This window comes from Euleptes europaea, chromosome 14, assembly GCF_029931775.1.
Source record: "Euleptes europaea isolate rEulEur1 chromosome 14, rEulEur1.hap1, whole genome shotgun sequence".
Lineage (NCBI taxonomy): Eukaryota > Metazoa > Chordata > Lepidosauria > Squamata > Sphaerodactylidae > Euleptes > Euleptes europaea.
Genome location: NC_079325.1, coordinates 47,462,317 through 47,482,604, shown reverse-complemented (window position 1 = coordinate 47,482,604; position 20,288 = coordinate 47,462,317).

Below are 20,288 nucleotides of genomic sequence, written 5' to 3'. Positions count from 1 at the left end.
AGAAATCAGATGCTGCCGCAGTAATAATTAATGTTTAATTTCTCTCCCCCATCCATCCCTTCCCTTTCCAACCCTTCTCTTTCTTGTCTTGTCTCAACAGAACAAAACAGAAGTCCGGCGGTTCCTTAATAGGGTTGCCAACCTCCAGGTACTAGCTGGAGATCTCATGTTATTACAACTGATCTCCAGCCAAAAGAGACCAGATCACCTGTAGAAAATGGCTACTTCGGCAATTGGGCTCTATGCCATTGGCGTTCCTCCCCTCCCCAAACCCTGCCCTCCTCCGACTCCACCCCAAAAAAACCTCCCGCTGGTGGCAAAGAGGGACCTGGCCACCTTATTCCTTAATGTCTCGCAACATTTATTTACTGTATGAGCTTTTGTGAGTCATACTCTCTTCTTCAGACATGTGGAGATCAAATTAGGAACCTTGCTTAAGGGAGGTGCCACTGAACTTTTATTTGATTTTGCTACAATAGATGAACATTTGCAATCACCATGGAAGGCACTATCTCAACAGACCACAGATCATGCATCCCCCCCCCACTCCAAGCCAGTAACTGGTTGAGCTGCTATGAAATCAGAAAGTGTTTATCAACATTCTAACTGCTGAAGGAAAAGGGTCAAGGGATGACAATAAACATGGAATTCTGAAAAAAAAACACGATTCCCCCCCCTTTGCAGCTAATAACCTTGTGAGGCCCTGATTTTGTTCCAGGTGTCCCTTATCCATACATCCCATATCCAGACTTAGAAGTCAGAAGTCAGAAACATTTATTGCGGCATTGCGCCAATAAAAATTAAGAACATAACAGCAATATTACAGCGGATACATTGATATTGTTTAAAAGTTGTGTCATGTTAATTTAAAAGAATATATATATAAATTAAAACGTTTCACGATTTGGATAAGAAATAAACATTTTGACACAAATTCAAAAGAAGGTTTTTAACTTCGTTATTTCTTTGACTTTTATTTTACTAAACTTTGATGAAGTTTGTAGATTGCTGTGCAGAATTTGGTGACCTCTCTAATTTGTAAGGGAATTTCATCTGAGAGGAGCTTCCTGACCTGAAGTTTTTCAGAATAACCTGAGATTTTCTCAAGCATGGACCGGGACAGCTTAGAGCGGGCATCCTTATAGAATGAGCATCTGAAAACACGTGTTCCATTGTTTCGATTTCCCCAGAATTGCATGGACAAAATCTCTCTGATCTTTGGATCTTGTTATACCTCCCTTGTAAAACCGCAGAGGGTAGGGCTGAACACCTAGCTAAAGTGAATGCCCTTCTATGAGTGTGGATTTCCAAGGTGGATAGGTAGGCAGCTGGGGTTGGGATGTATCTGGCCATATCCAGACTGATCCAAAAACTGGACCCTTCGAGCCGGCATGCAGGCAGATCCGTGCTGCCTAATGTCAATGTTTCCTCTCACCTAAAAATAAATAAATACAGTGAACACTGCATCGTTGGTGGAGACTGAAAGCCTGCCATTGTTAGTTTGTTTGTGGTTGCTCTTGTTTAACAGCCGATGCAGGTATTCTGGTGAGATAGTTACACCTTTCCTTTCTAAATAAAATTACTACAAATATTATTTAAAATTACATTCAGGTGATGTGTATACGGTGTATATAAAGCATAATTAATTTGGGTTTCATACCCAAAATATCTCATTATGTATATGCAAAAATTCCAAAATATTCCAATATACGGAAAGATCCAAAATACGGACCACTTGTGGTCCCAAGCAGTCCAGATAAGGGATACTCTACCTGTATGGGGGAAAATACATCACCTCCCCTTCAGCAGTTGTTCACTATCCTTGGAAAGCCCTAACTAGCCTGGTGTGAAAGCCATGGTCTCTGATGAGAGACCACCAAGGAAGGCTGGGATTGCTATACAGATGAACACAATTTAAACACTCAAATTTTGAAGAAGAAGAAGAAGAAGACGACAACGACGACTCACCCAGCTGGCTTCATGTGGAGGAGTGGGGAAACAAATCCAGTTCACCAGATTAGCCTCCGCCACTCATGTGGAGGAGTGGGGAATCAAACGTTGTTTTCCAAATTAGAGTCCACCGCTCCAAACCACAGCTCTTAACCACTGCACCATGCTGGCTCTCTTTGGTACATAGATATGTAAATTTTGTTTTCAGGTATTTTGATGTATCCTATTTTATGTATTTTATTTATATTGGAAGTTGCCTTCTGCTCTGCCAGGAAAGGAAGGAGGGAAGGTAGGAAGGGAAACCATCTCTGATTATCTCTTTCCTTGAAAACTCCAGGGTGCTGGGGTCACCATGAGCTGGCCGTGACTTCATGGCACACAATTATTATTGTTATTTAGGGTTGCCAACCCCCAGGTACTAGCTGGAGATCTGCTATTACAACTGTTATCCAGCTGATAGAGATCGGTTCCCCTGCAGAAAATGGCCACTTTGGCAATTGGACTCTATGGCACTGAAGTCCCTCCTTTCCTAAACCCCACCCTCCTCAGGCTCCAGCCCCAAAACCTCCCACCTGTGGCAAAGAGGGACCCGGCGACCTAATTGTTATTTTTATTATTGTTGTTATTGTTAGTGAGACCAGGTTCAAGCAGGAACAGAAAGACCGGGCCTCAGTCTCTGCCTCCTGTTCCACCATGGGCCAGTTTTTATCGGCTCCAGAACTTTGCAACCATGCTGTACAGCTGAACAACACGTTGCTCTTGATTTCTGTCTATTTTCGTTCCTCCTTTGCTGTGCTGGGTCTCCTTTCCGTGCTTGCTGCATTCTTTGGTTTTCGGGAAAGCTGAAGTCACTTTTCTCCAAGAATAGAACGGTGTGGAGGGAGCTTTTTTGGGGGGGGGGGGTAGGGTACAACTGCAATGCACTGAAGCATCTTCTCAATATGTGGAAGAGGGATCGCGGAGGCTGCTTTCTCACTCAGTCATTTCAGAAGCAGCAGGTTGGGGAGCACAGACGGAGGAGGAAGGCAGATGATTCATAAGCATATAAGCATAAGGTACAACGCCGCCAACCCTGTGCCCTCCTTGCCACTCACGTTGAAAACCTGCATGATTTCAGTGACATCAGGGAAACTTTTGATGCCTGTCTTAGGGACTCTTTTTTATGTTTTTCAAATTGGCATGACGTGGAAGGCCCAGGTCGACCCAGCATATATTACACTCCGAATCTGGGTCCCACGCTTTGGAAATGACGTGAATTGCTATCCCACTTTAACCAGAGTGTGGATGTAATTTCACCACTTTGTGAAGTGTCTTGAGATCCAGCGTGGTGTGGTGGTTAAAAGCGGTGGCTTGGAGCAGTGGACTCTGATCTGGAGAACCGGGTTTGATTCCCCGCTCCTCCACATGAGCGGCAGACACTCATCTGGTGAAATGAATTTGTTTCCCCACACCTACACATGAAGCCTGCTGGGTGACCTTGGACTAGTCACAGTTCTCTGAACTCTCTCAGCCCCACCTACTTCACAAGGTGTCTGTTGTGGGGAGAGGAAAGGAAGGATACTGTAAGCCAGTTTGATTCTTCCTTAAGTTGTAGAGAAAGTCAGCATATAAAAACCAACTCTTCTTCTTCTTTAGTCCAAAATGGTTATTCTTTTATACCCTACCTTTCTCCCCCATGGGGACCCACGGCAGCTTCCATCATGCTCCTCTCCTCCATTTTATCTTTGCAACAGCCATGTGAGGTTGGCTAGGCTGCGTGTGTGACTGGCCTAAGGTCCCCCAGTGAGCTTCCATGACAAAGTGGTGATTTGAACCTGGGTCTCCCATATCCTAGTCCAATACTCTAACCACTACACCACTTTGGCTCTTGGTTATGTCAGATCACCACTTCCCTAACATCCTATTTTGATCTCCATTATGGATGAATGGACTTCCCATGTTCCATTCCTTTATTGTTCCAGCTGTTTGCTCTACTCAGCTCTAGTGCAATGTGGAGAATTTCTACACTTAATTCCAGCCTCGGAACATGCACAATTAGTCACAGCTTTGGGTTCCTTCAGTTCATTTGCACCTGCCCGCACCCTCGCATGTTACTAGTGCACACATGTATGCACTAGTAGCGCACACATGTATGGCAAAAAAGCAATCTGGATGTGACAGGGTGCCTAATTGCATCAAGGTTTCTTATTCCAAGGTATGGGATAGTAGATGTTGCTGTGAGGAATGTAGCAGGCACTTGGATTCATATGGGGAGAGACAAGTCATACAATATAAAGTTAAAAAGCGAGGAACAAATCAGGAGTATATCAGTTCCACTTCCCAAATAGAAGAAGGCGGTATGGAAGTAAAAAATCTGGAGAGAAACTAGGATAGACCTGAGTTGGGGAACTTGTGACCACAGAGATCCCCCAAAGCCCGAGAGTGATCAATACATACACCAAAATTATCTGGCTGACTAGAGTTAAATTTGGATGCAATATAATATTCTTTATATCACTATTGATGGTCATACAATTTCATGCTTAACACTCACAGTGCAGGAGAGCCAGCATGGTGTAGTGGTTAAGAGCAGTGGTTTGGAACAGGGGACTCTGATCTGGAGAACCGGGTTTGATTCCCCACTCCTACACTCAAAGCCAACTGGGTGACCTTGAGCTAGTCACAGCTCTCTTCGAGCTCTCTCAGCCCCACCTACCTCACAGGGTGTCGGTTGTAGGGAAAGGGAGGGAAGGTGATTGTAAGCCAGTTTGATTCTACCTTAAGTGGTAGAGAAAGTTGCCATATAAAAACCAACTCTTCTTCTTCTTCTTCTTCTTCTTCTTCTTCTTCTTCTTCTTCTTCTTCTTCACAATGGCATAAGTAGCCTGGCCACCGGCACGGAGCCCCCCTTTTTGGCCTCCTGAGGACTTTTGTCCTCAGAAGTCAGGAACGCACTGTATAAAGGCTTCGTCCTATTTTTTTTTCCAGGATGGGATGCCTAGAAATCCAGATAAATACCCAGGCAGCTCCTTGATCCACCTTCATTTTGCAAGCGTTTGAGTAGCTTCTATCAGACTATTATCCCTTTTGCCAGAACATCCCTTTAGTGATCATCCCAACTCTTCTTCTATCTGTCTTTACAGTAAAAACAAATTGCACAATCCCCGTCAATTAAGGATGAGACTGAAATTGGAAAGCTATCTGGTTTGATTTGAATGTCCCCATTTTGGCTTAATTTCCAGAGAAAAATGAGCCATAGTGTATTTCCCCACAATGTTCTCTTTTCTTGCACTGGTTTCTTCTTGGAGTAAAGTTAATGCATTTTTGTAACTGGGGGGGGGGTAGCTATATATAAGCAGTGCATAAATATCAAAAATTAGCATGAAACAAAAAAAATGGCAAATATCAAAAAGAAACAAAAATGGACATCACCTGATCTTCAATGTCAGAAGAAGAAGAAGAAGAAGAAGAAGAAGAAGAAGAAGAAGAAGAAGAAGAAGAAGAAGAAGAGTTGGTTTTTATAGGCTGACTTTCTCTACCATTTAAGGCAGAATCAAAATGGCTTACAATCTCCTTCCCTTCCTCTCCCCACAACAAACACCTTGTGAGGTAGGTGGGGTTGAGAGAGCTTGAAGAGAACTGTGACTAGCCCAAGGTCACCCAGCTGGCTTCATGTAGAGGAGTGGGGAAACCAGCCCTGCTCCCCAGATTAGAGTCCACCGCTCATGTGGAAAAGTAGGGGATCAAACTTGGGTCTCCAGATTAGAGTCCACTGCTCCTAACCACTACACTGGCTCTCCAATGGCAGAGCTCTGCCCATTACATGGGGTTGGGAGTAAAGAAAGCTGGACCCATGACCAAGGAGCAGCTGCATATTTCTGAGAGATTGTGATGGAGCTGGAATGAAATAAGAAGAAGGGATCATCTGGAAACCGGAAATCAGATGAAACAGGCAGTAGACAGTGACTGGGAAGGAAAAAGAAAGTGGGCCTAGTCTGGAATACAATGTTTAAAGTTTAGAGGTTGCCTGGGCAGGAGAGTCCTCTGCAGTTGAGTTGAGTTCTGGGAGGCTGAGCAGGAGGGGAGCTGTTATAGCTGTTTTATCCCTTCCCTTTCTTTCAGGTCAGAGCAGGAGACCTGAACCACAGACCCTGTGTTTCCTTCCGAGTCTTGACATGATCTCATTCTCTGGTGCTTCGGCAGAAAATACGTTGCCTGGTAGACTGCTGAACATTCCCTCAGCCTAACCCTTAAAAGCAAAAAGTTCAGGCAATGCCTTCTACTACAGGGACAATGGGAACTGTACAGTCTGTGAGCCATAGAATCACAGAATCATTGAGTTGGAAGGGGCCATACAGGCCATCTAAGCCAAAACCCTGCTTAATGCAGGATTAGCCTAAAGTATCCCTGACAATTGTTTGTCCAACTCCAACTGCTACTTGAAGACTGCCAGTGAGGGGGAGCTCACCACCTCCCTAGGCAGCTGATTCCACTGCTGAACTATTCTTACTGTAAAAAGAAATTCCTAATGTCCACCTGTAATTTATGCCCATTATTGTGAGTCTTCTCCTCTACTGCCAACAGGCACAGCACAGCTCCATGACTCCTCTAAATGACAGCCTTTGAAATACTTAAAGAGAGCAATCCTGTCCACCCCCCCTCAACCTACTCTTCTCCAGACTGAACCTTCCCAAGTCTCTCAGCCTTTCCTTGTAGGGCTCATTCTATGGCAATATGAAGAAATCCTCTTCTTTTCTGGATGTTCAACTACCATTTTTTGTCCAGCATCAAATACATTCCCCAGATCAGCCTTTTGCAAGGGATGCTTGAACATCTGCCGAATGGGCTCCCTTCCCGTTCGCCAGTGGTGATCAGGCAGCCAATTAATCAACAGGCTGTTTGGCTGTTTGTAACCTGTGTTTGCAGGAATAGGCTACTTGCAACCATCAGAAGTGACATAATGATGCACATGGTGCTGCTGGGTTTTTTTAATGTCTTCTGCCACTGCTTGGAGAGGCATCTGGCAAGGGGACATGGGAGTGGGGAATCCCATGCCCCATCTGGGGGATTGGCAAGCCCATGGTCTTCTTGGAGTCAGCTTCGGAGAGCCAGCATAGTGTGGTGGTTTGGAGCAGTGGACTCTAATCTGGAGAACTGGGTTTGATTCTCCACTCCTCCACATGAGCAGCAGACTCCACTCTGGTGAACCGGGTTGGTTTCCCCCCTCCTACACATGAAGCCAGCTGGGTGAGCTTCAACTAGTCACAGTTCTCTTTGAGTTATCTCAGCCCCAACCACCTCACAAGGTGTCTGTTTTAGGGAGATTGTAAGTCGGTTTGATTCTCCTTAAAAGGTAGAGAAAAGGATATATAAAAGCCAACCCTTCTTCTTCTAAGGACATTGAAGATCAGATGAGGAGAGATGAACATTTTTGTTTCTTTTCAATATTGTTTGCCATTTTTTTGTTTCATGCTAATTTTGTTGCCATTATAAACTCTTGTTTTCTTGAATCCATTCCCTTTCCCCTCCTCACAACAGACACCTTGTGAGCTAGGTGGGGCTGAGAGAGTGGGACTAGCCCAAGGTCACCCAGCTGGCTTCATGTGGAGGAGTGGGGAAACAAATCCAGTTCACCAGATTTGTGTCTGCCGCTCATGTGGAGGAGTGGGGAATTGAACCCGGTTCTCCAGATTAGTGTCCACTCCAAACCACCGCTCTTAACCACTGCATCATGCTGGCTCTCATAATCATAGATTTCTGCACAATGCAAAGACTTCAAAATGTGTAAGGTTTTCCTAGGGAATTTTTAGAACTTGACGCTCCTCCCACACCGTCGCCTAAGGATTTCTCATCGCAAGAGCAAATGCATCATCTCACATTCCTCTCCCTTCCTCCGTCTAAGGATGTTTCCCAGGTGGGCCGGGCTGGTTTAAAGTACATACCAGATTGCATCTGTCACCCACAATGCTAATTTCTCTCTCTCTCCCTTTATAATCATAATGGAATCTTGGCAATGAAGACGGATTTGTTAATTTCCATCTTTTCTCACTTTCTCTTTTAATCACTGTCAGGCATAAATTAATTTCAGCTTTGCAGGCTTTCAACAAGATTCCGTCATTGTCTACCACCCTTAAAGGCCACAACAGAGGATAATCCCAAAATGCAATCATTGCTATGTGTTGTGTTTTTCCCCCCTTCCTTTTATTAACATAAAGTGTGATTACTGTGGACATATAGAATAAAAAATGTAGAGTAATAAGGATCAGAGGGTTTCTGCCCATCCTGTAACTTTATTGCTCCAGAATTGCACTCTCTTATAAGTTTCACTGCTCCTCAATACTGGTTCCACTCAGAGAGCTTCCGATATTAAAACCAGAACTGGAGAATGTGCACTTTGCTTTCCTTTTCATTTCTTTCATAAACATTTGTGCTCCTCCTCTACATTGTGGACATTTTTTTTGCATTAAAAACACCACAAAAAACAATCTGGATGCAATCATACGTATGCCCATATCAAGATGCTTTGCATTGCTAAAAACACAAACACCAAAGAAGAATTATGGCGCAATCACATCAAGTTTGTTATTGCGCAGAGTGCTAGCGAGGGTGCCATACCTCCTACCTCCTTTTGCATGCAAGCTGAGAAGAGCTGCAAGGTGGTAAGCCAATTTCACTCAGCAGAAGAGAGAATCTCTCCATGGTGCTGACCGTTGACTTGTCCTTTCTACAGGAATCTCCTGGTACAGACCTGTTCCCGTTTCTCCTGGTCTGCTGTCCATGGTCCTTGCCTTGACAATGGTGAGGTAATAACTCAGACTACCCTTCTTTCTGTCACATGGCTCTGATGTCACATAACACTGCCACATGCTTGCAGCCTAGTGGGTCCCAAGCTACTACCTGTGGGTTATGGGTGGATACCAATGGGTTTTGTAGTGAAGAGTGGTGGACTCTACTCTGGAGAACCAGGTTTGATTCTCCACTCCTCCACATTAGCGGCGGACTCTAATACGGTGAACCAGGTTGGTTTCCCCACTACTATGCATGAAGCCTGCTGAGTGACCTTTTGCTAGTCACAGTTCTCTCTGAATTCTCTCAGACTCACCTACCTACCAAATTTGTATTTCGGATTTATTTCCGTGTTTACCAAAAAAATTGGGTCCATTATAATCTATGGGTTTTTTGAAGCTCCTGTGGGGGCATTTTTTGGAGGTAGAGTTCCCAAATTTTCAGGGTAGCTTCAAGGACCTTTCCTTGCATGGACCTTGACGTTTGGTGAATATTGGATCAGAGAGTCCAATTTTATGGGGTTCGGAAGGGGTCACCTCCCTCCTAGAAAGAGAAGCATTGTAAACTTTACCATACTTCTCCAAGGAGGAGGAGGGCCCCCTTCCGGACCCCATAAAAATTGGACCCCCTGTCCCAAAGTTTACCAAACTTTGAGGTTCATGCAAAGAGAGTCCCTTGAAGCTATGCTGCAAATTTGGTGACTCTACCTCCAAAAATGCCTCTCCCAGAGCTCATTAAAAAATTCCATAGGGAAAAGCCTGGGAAAAAACCAAAGCCAAAAAAAGCCAAATACCTATTCGGCCATTGGCTTTATTCCCAGGTTTTGGTATTTGGTAAAACCAAAACTTGAATATTGCCAAAACAGCTATTTTTGGGTTTATTTTTTGTTCAGGTTTATCGATATGCACAACCCTACCAGGGATTTGAGGAGTTGTGGAAAATCACACACAAGAGCCTTGATTAATGTGCCCCATGTGTTCCTTGCCTGCCAGGATACTTTTTCTTGAAAGCACCTAGGAAAATACATGCTTTAATTGAGAGTCTCTGATTTGATATTGAGTGGTTCATTTCCCCATGCAACTGACTCCCAAGGGACAGAGGATCTTGTGCTGCCAAGGTAAGCATCTCCTTGGGAGGTGGATGAAAGGGAATGGGGGACAATGGATGCATGAAGCACTTTTCAAATATATGTGTATCATGTATATAATAAGTGTCATAATGCGCATTGAGTGCGCAACCACACAAACCAAGTTCCCGGAAATTCACAGCAAATAAACAGTTGAACTGAACCCTCTGATGTTGCAAAAATGCAGAAGGAGTACAGAATGGAATGAGCAGCATTCAAGCAGTGGAGATATGTGACCATTTTCACAGTGTGCACATAATGAAAATATATTTACTTGTTCCATCATCCAATATTCTGTTGTCAAACAGTAACCATGCGGATGAAGTCCTTGAGGTCACAGAAGAACTTGCACAGAAACTCTGGCGCCCGCACCCATGCATTATTCTTATGGAGACGTAAAGCCAAAGGAGTGTATACCCCCGCTTCCATTTCGACCTCCTCTCCCTTATCCAAAAAGGGAATTTGTACAGTAGCTTTCAGAGACATGCCATGGAAAATAAATCATATCGCTATTCTAGATGGACTGAACAAGGCTCTAGTCTTTGAGAGGCTGTAACATTCTACTCTCAGCGATTGCTTGATGCCTTCCTTTTAAATGAAAAGTGTTGATTTTGAACAACACACTCTTGTTTTGCTGGCCTCCCCCATCCCTCCCCCCAGCTTCTGATTATTTGGTGGGGTCCGGCTGCTTGACCACATCTTCAGTGGCTACTACCATTACTATTACTTGAATGAGCACCATCTTGGTATAGTTATTTTATATTCATTCATATTTATACGTAGATTGATGATGGCCGGTGCTGTTTTAAATTGGAAGTTTTATGGTTTTATAATGTTGTTACCCGCCCTGAGCCTGACCTGACTTGGAATGAGGGCAGGCTGTTAATAACAATGATGATGATGATAATGATAATGATAACAACAACAATAACTATATATCCAAAATACTTTTTTAAAGCAGTCAAATAATGTATTCATTTCTGCTTAACTGATGAGTTGCATCTTTCATATTGTTGTCAAGCTCCAAGCACAAAAATCTCCAGGTGAGGAGTTCATTCCTGCTGGTCATCTCAGTATTAGGCCCCTCTCACTTCCATGAAGTTTTGGAAATCCTCCTAAAGAACGCTGTGGAAGGAAGTCAAACTCTGTCTCTTCCTTGCCATAGCTTCATCATGATATCAGAGAGTTGGAAAGGGTTTTGTAAAGCATTTGTGGAACCTTCGTTCCAGAGGACCTATTGCACTGTATTTTATTCTGTCCTTTTTATACAGAGCCCAGAACCAAATGACTTAAATCTCATTTCAGATTCAGAGAAGCTGCTCTTTCTCCTCTCAGATGCCGATCCATTTGTTTCCTATAGAGTGTCACTCTTTACCTTAGCAGCCAAGAAAATCGGGTTAAAGCTGTACTTAACCAGGAAATTGACTAGCATTTTTTGGTCAGACTGTTTTAATGTTAGCATTTATGACTTGGTTTTACATGACAAATCGTAATGGCCTTCGGCCGCAAACAATAAACTTTATTGTATTGTAAAGGTAAAGATAGTCCCCTGTGCAAGCACCAGGTCATTACTGACCCATGGGGTGATATCACATCAACGTTTACTAGGCAGACTATTGGCGAAAACGCACGGTCACTTTAGCCTCCTTTATTCCCTGTTTCAGCCAGGATTTAGCCAGGATTGAACACATGCATTTCGCCAAACGTGTGTTCAATCCTGGCTGAATCCTGGCTGAAACAAGGAATAAAGGAGGCTACAGCAACCATGCGTTTTCGCCCTATGTTTTATGGGGTGGTTTGCCATTGCCTTTCTCAGTCGTCTACACTTTTCTCTATTCTGTCCTTTTGGAGACCTGGATACAAATCTTTGCTGTCCCTATGAGACAACACCTACTAAGGCACTTATACTAACATCTATTATTGATACAGGTCACCGAAGAAGACATATGCGAAACGTGGTCCCGATCTAGACAACACGTCTGACATCTTTTTCCTGTGGCTTTGTTCCAATAACTGCAACCTAAAAAGAATTTGAATGATTCAAAAAATTCTAATATCAAATGATACCTTAATTGGTTGATTACTTGAACTTACCTGTTGAATCAGGATCCTTGGCATCCTCTTGATAAGTCATACTTATTGGATTGTTATTGTAAATTTTGTATCTGTTTGTACTCCCTTTGTATATGCTGTATATATTTATTCACTTTGCACTTTATAAAATTCACTTATTTGCTTTATAGTGTTATAGTGCTGTTTTGGGTTGCTCCAACCCCCAGATACTAGCTGGAGATCTCCTGCTATTACTACTGATCTCCAGCTGATAGAGGTCAGTTCACCTGGAGAAAATGGCCGCTTTGGCAATTGGCCTCTATGGCATTGAAGTCCCTCCCCAAACCCCACCCTCCTCAGGCTACACCCCAAAAATCTCCAGGTATTTCCTAGCCCGGACCTGGAAACCCTAGTTGGGCTAGGAGGGGGGGGGGATAAGATATGTGAAAGGTCAGGGTTCAACTCCCTGGACCCTTGCCCATGTACACATTAACAATGGACCCCACACAACTCACACAGCTTTAGAGATGACCAAGCTTAGGGCCCTCAAAGAATCATGTGGGAGAGACAATCTGGAAAGCCATTCCCCTTACCCCACCCACCCTCAAAATCTGCTCCAGGATTCTATAAACTCTCAGGAGAATGCAGTGAGTAATTTCTTCTTACTGCTTCCCCTCCTCCCCCTTTTAATTTACTCTCAACTGCTTGCATTTTTCCAGGCCTCCTAGAACATGGTCAGACATTACTAGAATTTTTGTGTTTTTCCCCTCCTTTGGTTATGTAACTTTTGGCAAATCTGGGGAGTATAACAAGCACAGAAACACCTACCTTATCTGTGGGTAGCTCCATCATGTTCCTTTCATGATGGTGGTTGGGGTTGAGGAGAGATTGTTCACATAGTAGTGGGTGGATTCTGCCTATTATGATGATTGGTGCCCACTTACGTTATTTGATTGCCAGTCATCTGCCTCTGGTGTCCACCCTATAAGTAATACATTTAATGGTCTCTAAAACTGTCTTCCCTGACCTGAATGGCCCAGGCTAGCCTGATCTCATCAGATATCAGATCTTTTCTTTTCTCAGTCAATCAGTCAATCAACCAATCAATCAATCGGTCATTTCCTTTCCTTTCTTGTGATGGTACTCACCAGTACTAAGTACTGGCACCTTTTTCTGGGACTCTTAAAAGCCCTTATGTGCCAGCCTGTCTCACTCAGCCGGAAAAAGAAAGAGTAGACTCTCAGGAACAGCCTAGTGGAGTTTGCCGACAGAGGAGGGAATTGGTGGAAATCTGTGCTACCTTATATATGATTGCTGACATCTTTTTCCCAACAAAAAAGCACTGTACAGTTCCATCTTGAGTGTAGAGAAACTACAAAGAAATTTGACCAAACCAGAGTTACCCCCAAATTTGATAACATTCATAATAAGTAGGGTTACCAGGTCCCTTTTTTGCAACCAATGGGAGATTTTTGGGACAAAGGCAGAGGAGGGCAGGGTTTGGGGAGGGGGAGGGGTTTGGGGAGGGGAGGTACCTCAATGCCATAGAGTCCAATGGCCAAAGCTGCCATTTTCTCCAGGTGATCTGATCTCTATCAGCTGGAGATAAGTTGTAATAACAGGAGATCTCCAGCTATTACCTGGAGGTTGGCAACCCTAATAATAAGATTTGCTTACCATCTCCCATCCCAGAGAGGGAATGTTTATAAAGGGCTGAACTGGGAAGGCTGATACACTGAATCACTTCACATGAACGTTAGTAGGCAAGTAACCCAGAAAGCAAAAATCAATCAATCAATAAATAAATAAATAAATAAATAAGTGTGCATGGTGTGGTGGAGAACAGGGTCAGTGATTTACAGGAACAGGGACCTGAAATTCAAGATTATCCATGCTTTGTTGGAGACTATCTTCCAGGACCATGAATCATGCCAAGATCTGGCTCGTATTGGAGGTACATCTCCCAGCTCGGCTGCCAGGGGAAGTCACGTGCCACCCGGAACGGCTGCGAGGCTGTTGGCCCCCTTTAATGGGGTGGCCTGTAAACCTCGCGGCTTCCCCAGCAGCCAGTTGGCCTCGTTTCAAACGAGCCCTCGAATGGCAAACGTGCAGATACACGGGGATAAAATGAGCTCCTCGTATTGATTTTCTTCACCAATATGGCACCGAGGCGGCCTCTCCGTGCCATTTGCCGCCTCTGCCAGGAGGCATCCGCGCCCCTTCCATCATTTTAATTAGGCATTCCACCTGACACAAATGCCGACTTGATTAACCTTAAAGGAGCTGGAAGAGGTCCTTCCGATCGTTAACATGGGGCCCCTGACATATTATAGCTCACGCTTATCATGTCCTATTGTACCGAACACGCCGCTTCCTTGCCTCGCTCTCCGCGGCTGCCACGCGGTGTTATAACATCTACCCAGAGCTGTTTTATGAGCCTCTCCACCCATAATAAAGCAATAAAGGCGAGATTTAAAAGAGAAATGGGCTCTGGACGCGGCGGAGGACGCTTTTTGAATGTTTGCATAAAATACACCTTTCCTGCTGCATTTTTGGAGAGTGCATCTTCCTCAGGTGCTGAGGGTTCAGAGCAGAGAACGCTTCCTTCTTGGGCATGGAGGTTCCCAGCCGGAATCTGTTAAAATGAAACCGTTTGGCCATGTTTCCTTTTTCTTCTCTCCGGGAAAGGTGGTGGGGAGAGCGAAGAGCCTGTCAGCATTTATGTGATTGCTTGAGCTGAGAAAATTCTAGGTAATTTCAGTTTTCTCATCTGTGCTGATGACTGGAAAATTCTAGCTTTGGTGTTGCTTCTGTCTCTTGGGAAGCACGGCCCCCAGACTCACCTGGGGCCCCATGGCCCCCATGGGGAACAGGAAGAGGGGAACCCAGTGTTTGCTGGCTGCTGAGGATGGTTGTGTTGTCCTTACCACAACCCTACAGTTGCCGACCTCCAGGTACTCAACAATAACAGCACAGAGCCAGGAGGTAGGGTTGCTAGCTCTGGGTTGGGAAATACCTGGAGATTTTGGGGGTGGAGCTTGAGAAGGGCAAGGTTTGGAGGGGGAGGGACATCAGTGCCATAGAGTTAGGGTTGCCAACCTCCAGGTACCAGCTGGAGGTCTCCCGCTATTACGACTGATCTCCAGTCGATAGAGATCAGTCTACCTGGAGATAATTGCTGCTTTGGCTATTGGACTCTATGGCATTGAAGTCCCTCCCCTCCCCAAACCCCACCCTCCTCATGCTCCACCCCAAAAACCTCACGCCAGTGGCAAAGATGGACCTGGCAACCCTATCTCAGCCCTACTCTAGGCTGCAGCTGTGCCAAAGACTGGTCACCAGTCCCTCATCCTGGAAAGCAGCTCAAGTGAGGCACACAGAAGGCGGTCCCAGGACCAGTTCAAAGCATTAGTTTGCCACAACACAGGTGCTTCCCAGTCCCCACTGAAGTCCCTCCCCTCCCCAAACCCTCCCCTCCTCAGGCTCCACCCCAAAGAACACCTGCCGGTGGCGAAGAGGGACCTGGCAACCCTACATAGACAGACAAGAATCTACTTCTAGACTACTATGTAGCATTAAGAAAATAACAAGGCTGAAGAAGCCATCTTTGGTGAAAGCGTCTATTACCTGGAAGATGTTTCCTTTTGATATTAAGTGTCAGCTTGGTCCTCGTTTGAATTACCCGCAGCACATGGCCAGTGGATTATAGAGTCTGATTCCATATACGGACCTCATTAAAAATCTACAGGAATCCTCTTCACCATTTGGACCAGCTCTTACAAAGACTGATATTATAACTGGAAAGTCTTTAGACTCAGAGAGAAACATTAGACATAGATTTTTTGTATATATGTTCCTTAACTTTGTTCATTGATATTCGTTGTACTATGTTCTTTTGTTTGACTATCGCTCACTTGTAGATATTCTTGCACTACTTTTTTGTATTGAATTCTCACTTAGAATATATGTGTAGAACTGAGCCTAGTGTTGATTATTTTTGCTTAGCCAACTTGTATCACACTGTGAACTGTTTTGCTACCACCTGGAGGTTGGCAACCCTACTAGGAGGGAAATTTGCTCCCTGAGATAGCAGAACAAAATATAATGTGGGAGGTCTTCTGGAACCGAGGTTCTGCAAACACATAAATGTGAAGCAATTCGTTGCTGAATATATGTCTGGCTAAAATAGCTGAAGGCATAGTTTATAACCGGACAGATGTTAAGACGATTCTCATTCTAAGTTTGTGGAAACTAACATTGGACACATGTTGGATAGATATGTTATTTGTTAGCCAGTAGCAAAACCTTTATTCCCTGCTCCCACTTTAAAATATGTTTTTGTGCTTCTTTCTCAACTCCTTTGATTCTCCACATTCTGCAGTGGTTTTTGTTGTTTCTTTAGCATTTTGTAAGCATGTTGTATGTTTTTGTATGCCATTAATACAGTATTTAGATGTGCCGTGTATATCATTTATACTGCACACACATTTTGTATAATGCTGATCTTTTGATGCATCATTAACAGTAGAATGCATACATTTTGTGGGGGAAATTTAGAGGGAGGCCACAGAAACGTAAAAAAACTCTCATATATATGTGTGTGTGTGTAAGTGTATATATATATATATATATATATATATATATATATATATATATATATATATATATATATATATATATAATCCCAAACAACAGGACTCAAAGAAGCATACATCAAGTTTAACAACGAATACAGATGCACATCAACAGAAAAAGAAATAAACCCTACCCCTCAGCCTCCACTCATTAGCTAACGAAAGCACATCAGAAAAGCTTTGCTTTACAGAGCATCCAAAATCTGTGCAAGGTTGGGGCTTTCATCACATCCTTCAGTAGCCCATTCCTATTTGGAGCCAGCATGGTGCAATAATTACGAGTGGTGGACTCTAATCTGGAGAACCAGGTTTGATTCCCCTCTCCTCCACATGAGTGGTGGACTTCAATCTGGTGAACCGGGTTTAATTCCCCACTCCTCCACATGAGGCCTGCCTCTGGGCTAGTCACAGTTCTCTCTGAACTCTCTCAGCCCTGCCTACCTCTCACTGTGTCTGTTGTGGGGAAGGGAAGATTATTGTAAGACACCTTGAGACTCCTTAAGGGTAGAGAAAAGCCAACTCTTCTTCTTCTTCCTCCTCCACAGGTGCAGCCCCTGAAAAAGCTCAAGCTGAGACAGTTCGCACCAATCTGGGACTGGGTAGGAAAGAAATGGAACAGGGAACACATGAAGCTTATACTGAATCAGACCCTTGGTCCATCGATGTCAGTATTGTCTACTCACTCCGGCAGTGGCTCTCCAGGGTCTCAGGCAGAGGTCTTACACATCACCTACTTGCCTAGCCCCTTTAACTGGAGATGCCATGGATTGAATCTGGGACCTTCTGCATGCCAAGCAGATACTCTACCACTGAACCACATCCCTTCCCATTAACATTCAGTTAACCCATATCTTATTCTGAGAATACGGTTGCCAACCCCCAGGTTAGTTCTGGAGTTCTCCCAGACTTACAAGTGATCTCCAGCCTACAGAGATAAGTTCCCCTGGAGGAAATGGTAGCTTCAGAGGGCAGACTTTATTTTATACAATAGGCTCTAGGTGAAATCCTTCCCCAAATTCTTCCCTCCTTAGGCACCATTCCCGAATCTCAAGGAACTTCCCAGGCCAGAGTTGGCAATTCTATTTGAGAAAATGCACATGCCACCCACCAAATCATCCCAATGGAAATTTCCATGGGGCAACCCCATCTTCCTTTCTATGTGACCCCCCATCCCAATCCTAATAGCCAAATCTCAGCTGTTAAAACAGAAATTGCTAGTATTATTCCATCCGGTGTTGTCTTGAACCCAACCATGAAAAGACACTGACGGCTAAGGTACCAGCCAACTTCACAGCTCTGATTCCTGCAATCTCCCCACACACATATTCTATTGTCCTGCTTTTTGTGTTGCCAGCTTCATAATTAGAGTCTGCAACCTCTGGGCTTCTTCACCAACAGATGAGTTACTAAAAATACAACCCCTGCAGGCATCTATTGAGCTTCTATTTCTGGATTATTATATTTCCTTCCCTCTTTTTTTATGCACAAAACAATTGAAGGAAGAGTAAGGGGGGAATGCTGTGATCATGAAGACAGAATTCAGCCAGATTACACCACTTTATATGTATAAATGGCTATAAATTATTGGCCTATTGCTCCACTCTTTGGCTTTTTACCCATGGGCGTTCATAATCATACCTCTCCTTGAATGCTCTCTGCCCCCTCCAGTTAATAGAACTATGGTTACCGTAGTCCCCAAAATTTGAGGTGAATCAGCTATAGATGCGTTAGGTCACAAAAAATGTTTGGGAAATCCCACAGATTTTTTGAGCTTCCGTATTGTTAAGCAATCATCAAGAGAAAGAATCCTTATGTATGGTGAGCATGGTGAGCAGGGGTTTGGAATGGTGGAGAACCTGATCTGGAGAACCAGGTTTGAGTCCCCACTCCTCCAGATGAGCAGCAGGGGCTGATCTGGTGAACTGGATTTGTTTCCTCACTCCTGCACATGAAGCCAATAGGGTGACCTTGGGCTAGTCACACTCTCTCAGCCTCACCTACCTCACAGCATGTGTGCTGTGGGGAGGGGGAGGGAAGGTGATTGTAAGGGAAGTGGTAGAGAAGTCCTTAAGTGGTAGAGAAAGTCGGCATATAAAAACCAAGTCTTCTTCTTCTTCAAGATGATTTCTAGCAATCTCTTCATAGAGTCATAGAGCTGGAAGGGGCCATACAGGCCGTCTAGTCCAACCCCCTGCTTAATGCAGGGTCAGCCCAGAGCATCCCTGACAAGTGTTTGCCCAGCCACTGCTTGAGGACTGGCAGAGAGGGAGAGCTCACCACCTCCCTAGGCAACTGAGTCCACTGCTGAACTACTCTTACAGTTAAAAAAAAATTCCTACTTTACAGCCGGTACCTTTCTGCCCATAATGTATACCCATTATTAAGAGTCCTGTTCTCTGCTGCCAACAGGAACAGCTCCCTGCCCTCCTCTAAGTGACATCCTTTCAAATACTTAATGAGAGTAATCACATCCCCCCTCAACCTCCTTTTTTCCAGACTAAATATTCCCAAGTCCATTGGTTCTTGTAGGTTATGTGGGTTGTGTGACCGTGGTCTTGGTATTTTCTTTCCTGACGTTTCCCCAGCAGCTGTGGCAGGCATCTTCAGAGGAGTAACACTGAAGGACAGTGTCTCTCAGTGCCAAGTGTGTTAGAAGAGTAATATATATATATAGTCAAAAGGGGGTTGGGTTTGAGCTGAGTCATTGTCCTGCAAAAGTATCAAAGATAATGTGCTAATCACTGTCCTGTTAAGTATCAAGATAATGTGCTAATTAGGGTGCTGGTCTGGCAGGACCTGTTAGGAACAAATCCTCCTGGCTACCCCAGATCACTCAGTTGTCCTTCAGAAGCTTGCAGATTGACCTCTTTAAAATCTGCTCCAATATTTTCCCTGGGACAGAGGTCAGACTGACTGGCCTATATTTTCCTCGGTCATCCCTCCTCCCTTCTTTTAAGATTGGGATAACATTCACACTCCTCCAGTCTTGTGGCACATCTCCTGTCCTCCAAGAGGTTGAATGAAACCTTTAATGGCATAAGTCCTCCAAGAGGTCTTGAAGATGATAGACAATAGCTCTGCAAGCTTTCTAGAAAGTTCTTTGAGCACTCTTGGGTGTATACTGCCTGGGGGATTTGTACACATCTGATTCAGCCATGTGCCTCTCAACAACCTCTCTGTTCAGGTCAACCAGCAACCCAGATGCTGTGGCTTGCCTACTACCATCTCCAGATGAGCCCATTTCTTCAGGGGAAAAAACTTGAGGTAAAATAGGCATTCCAGTGGATTTAAGTAAGGGCATGGTCCACACACATGCTGTTAACTGATGAATCATAACAGCATAAAATGAGTCTTTTGAATCCGACATAACTGAGCATCCTGTAGTAGAAAAGAGCAAGAGTCCAGTAGCACCTTAAAGACTAACAAAATTTCTGGCAGGGTATGAGCTTTCGTGAGCAACAGCTCACTTCTTCAGATACAACCGGTTTCCAGCTTGGACCAGCTAGATGTTCACAAACAGAATGTAACATCAGCAACCTCATTTCCTATTTGGTATTCAGAGGTCTACTGCCTCTGATGAAGAAGAAGCAGAGTTTGTTTTTATATGCCGACTTTCTCTACCACTTAAGGGAGACTCAAACAGGCTTACAAGCACCTTCCCTTCCCCTCCCCACAACAGTCACCCTGTGAGGTGGTGGGGCTGAGAGAACTCTAAGAGAGCTGCGACTAGCCCAAGGTCACCCAGTTGACTTTGTGTGTAG